A 4,052-nucleotide genomic window follows, 5' to 3' on the forward strand; every position below is an offset into this window, starting at 1 on the left:
TCTTCCTCAGTAAGTGCTTCAAGTCATCTTCACTTTCAACATGCAAGGTTGTGTCATCTGCATATTACAGGTTGTTAAGAATTCTTCCTCCGATTCTTATGCCATGTTCTTCTTTATATAGTACAGCTTCTTGTATTGTTTGCTAAGCATAAAGATTGTGTAAGTTTTGTGAAAGGATACAACCCCAACACACACATTTCCTGACTTTAAACCATGCAATATCTCATTGTTATGTGTGAACAAAGTCTCTTGGTCTATGTTAAGGTTCTTCATGAGCACAATTAAATGTTCTGGAATTCACCTTCTTCTCACTGTTACCCATGATATTTTAAGTCTTGGCATGGTCAATAAAACAAGTAAATAACTTGCTGGTATTCTTTGTTCTTTGCCAAAATCTATCTGACATTGGCAATGAAATCACTCATCCCATATCCTTTCCTGAGTCCAGCTTTAAATTTTGGAAGTTCCTTGTCAATATACTTCTGCAACTGTTTCTGAATTATCTTCAACATTTTACTTGCATGTGATATTATTGATATTTTTCAATAATTTCTACATTCTGTTGGATTACCTTTCTTTGGAATGAGCACAAACATGGATTTTTTTTCAGTCAGTTGGCCAAGTAGCTGTGTTACAAATTTCTTGGCATAAATGAGTAAGTGCCTCCAGTGCTGCCTCTGTTTGTTGAAACATCTCAAAATCCATCAATTCTTGGAACTCTGTATTTTGCCAATTCCTTCAATGTAGCTTGGATTCCTTTCTTCAATACCATTGGTTTTGGATTATACCTCTTGAAATAGTTGAACATTGACCAATTCTTTTGGTATGATGATTCTACATATTCCTTCCAACATCTTTTGATGCTTCCTGCATCTTTCAATATTTTGTCCATAGAATCATTCATTGCAACTTGAGGCTTGAATTTTTCTTCAGTTCTTTAAGCTTGTGAAATAAAGAGCATGTTCTTCCTTTTTGGTTTTCTAAATCAAGTTCTTTGCATATTTCATTATAAAAATTTACTTTGTCTTCTCTAGCTAATCTTTGAAACATTATGTTACCTCTTTTATTTCCTCATTTCTCCTATTAGTTCTAGCTACTCTGTGTTCAAGAGAAAATTTCAGAGTCTCTTCTGACACGCATTTTGATCTTTTCTTCCTTTCTTGTCTTTTGAATGACTTTTTCACATCTTCATGTATGACAGTCTTGATGTTACCCTATAATTGATCTGCTCTTCAGTCATTGCTGTTCAATTAATCAAATTTATTCCTCAGATGGTCTTTCAGTTCAGGTGTGATATAATCAAGGTCATATTTTGGCTACCAATGATTTGTTTAAATTTCTTCAGCTTCACCCTGAACCTACATATGAGCAATTGATGGTCTCTTTCACAGTTAGCCCCTGACCTTGTTCTGATGATATTGAGCTTTTCCATCAGCTCTTTCCACAGATGCAGTTGATTTGATTCTTGTATATTCATCTGGCTAGGTCCACATGTATAGCTACTGTTTATGTTGTGGACAAATATATTTGCAACAACTAAGTCAGTAGTCTTGCCAAATTCTGTCATTCGATCTCCAGTGTCATTTCTGTCACCACAGCCATATTTTCCAACTACTAAAGCTTCTTCTTTGTTTCCAACTTTCACATTCCAGTCACCAGTAATAATCAATACATCTTGATTGCTTGTTTTGTCAATTTCAGACTGCAGAAGCTGGTAAAACTTCAATTTATTCATCTTTGATTTTAGTGGTTAGTGAATAAGTTTGAATAATAGCAGTATTAACAGGTTTTCTTCATAGACATATGTATATTATCCTATTACTGACAGTATTGTATTTCAGGATTGATCCTGAAATGTTGTTTTTGATGATGAATGTGATGCTATTCCTTTTCAATTTGTCATTGTTGGCATAGTAGACCATATGGTTTTCTAATTCAGAATTGATAAATCAGTCGATTTGAGCTCACTAATGCCAAGGATATTCATTATCATTAATTCCATTTCATTTTTGACAACTTCCAATTTTCTTAGATTCACGCTTTGTACATTACTTGTTCCAAATATTAATGAATATTTGCAGCTATTTCTTTGCATTTTGAGTCATGGCCCATTTGAAAATAGAAGTTCCGAAAGCTTTAATATATCCAAGTCATTAAGAATGATTCTACTTTGAGGAGGTAGCTCCACTTGACTCATATTTTAAATGTCTTCCTAAATGAGGGGCTCATTTTCCAGCACTATATCTGCCAATGTTTCACTGCTGTTCATAAAGCTTTCCTGAAATATATCAGACAGTATTTTACTGCTATTCAAAATGTTTTCAGTGGCCAATTTTTTCAGAAGTAGATGGACCTGTCCTTCCTCCCAGTCTGTCTTGATCTGGAAGCTCTGTTGAAACCTGTCCACCACAAGTAATCCTGCTGGTGCTTGAAATACTGGTGGCATAGCTTCCAACCTAATAGCTGCACAGAAGTCACTAGAATACGTGGTGGTAGGCCATACAAACTGGACTATGGCTCTGAATGGGCCTGTCTCCCTCTGATTTGTTGGGGCTCATTCAAAACTTGTTGCTAGATATTGTGACAATGACCCCTATTTTATAAAATAATACTTTAATTGGGTAGTGTGAGGAATTATTTTCAAAGAATTGATAAATTTATAGGCTGAAGAGGTCTTAGGCAAGGAGTAAATGTAAATCACCCTTTACTATAATAAAGAGCTCTGGTAGTGTAGTTGTTAAGGCATATGGCTGCTAAATAAACGGTCAGTGGTCCAAATCCACCAGCTGCTCTGCAGAGGAAAGGAGGGGCAATCTGCTTCCAGAAAGATTTACAGCCTTGGAAACAAAATGGGGGTCACTGTGAGTCAGAATCAACTCAATGGCAGTAAGTTAGGTTTTTTGGTTTTACTACTATAAGATCTATCTACACAGGGCTAATGTAACATTGATTCTTGATAAAATGCAACTATATGTACTCAAAGTACAAAATTTCTAACTAGAATTTATAAGGAAGATTAAAAGTTAATCCCAGAATAATTTCAGGTAGAAAATAAAATATTTGTGTAAAATTTGAAATCGGTGACTGTGATATTTAAGTTTGTGTGTCAACTGGGTTGGGTCTGGTTGAGTGGCTGGGCAGCCGAATGTAGTATTCCCTGTGATGAGACTGGTAATCAACTCCATGGTAGAATCTACTGTGAGCAGCTGAGTAGTTGCCTCAGTGATGTGGTCTGCTTCCTGTAGATAAGGAGAAGCCTTGGGAATGGTTTCTAGTTTATAGCATGCTTGAAACTTGAACACAGCCAACTCGTTGTTCAGTAGCCTGCCATGCTCTGCCAATCTTGGGACTTTCAATGGCCTTGAATTAATGGCCTGCCATGTGGTTTGGTAACATTGGTACTGTGCCATTTTATTTGTCAACCTTGGGCTTGTTATCCTCAGCAGATAGTAGCTGCCTGAGTGAAGAGACACCTCGAGTTTCAGTGGGCCGGAAGCAAGAGGCAGAGCTGAAGCCCAAGGTTGAGGGGCTTTCACCCAGCCCCTGGAGCCTGGCACTTGGAACTCAGACTTCCAGCCTCCAACAACAGTGATCCCCAGGCTTACAGGTGAGGAGAGACAACTCAGGAACACCCGAAGTAGCAAGTGGGAAGAGCAGGAGAAAGGGGATTAAAACCAGGAAGCCAGAGAGAAGAGGAGTCAGCCAAAGGGATTAGGTGAGGAGAGGCAACTCAGGCCCACCCAGAGTAGCAGGCCGGAAGAGCAGGAGAAAGGGGATAAAAAGCCAGGAACCCGGACAGAAGAGCAGTCAGCCCCAGGCTTAGAGGTGAGGAGAGACAACTCAGGGATGCCCGAAGTAGCAAGTGGGAAGATCAGGAGAAGGGGTTTAAAAGCCAGGAAGCCAGAGAAAAGAGCAGTCAGCTGAAGGGATTAGGTGAGGAGGGGCAACTCAGGCCTGCCCAGAGTAGCAGGCCGAAAGAGCAGGAGGAAGGGGGTAAAAAGCCAGGAACCCAGACAGAGGAGCAGTCAGCCCCAGGGACAACTCAGGGATGC

General features: G+C 39.0%; 1 protein-coding gene across 1 annotated transcript in view; it reads right to left on the minus strand.

The window, feature by feature from the left end:
* SPOCK3 (SPARC (osteonectin), cwcv and kazal like domains proteoglycan 3) overlaps nt 1-4,052 on the minus strand; it is a 1,090,476-nt gene that overhangs the window by 302,767 nt on the left and 783,657 nt on the right. The window lies entirely within an intron of this gene.

The sequence above is a fragment of the Orycteropus afer genome, unplaced genomic scaffold (genome assembly GCF_000298275.1).
Source record: "Orycteropus afer afer isolate SDZICR_OR568_19922 unplaced genomic scaffold, OryAfe1.0 scaffold00395, whole genome shotgun sequence".
Taxonomy (NCBI): domain Eukaryota; kingdom Metazoa; phylum Chordata; class Mammalia; order Tubulidentata; family Orycteropodidae; genus Orycteropus; species Orycteropus afer.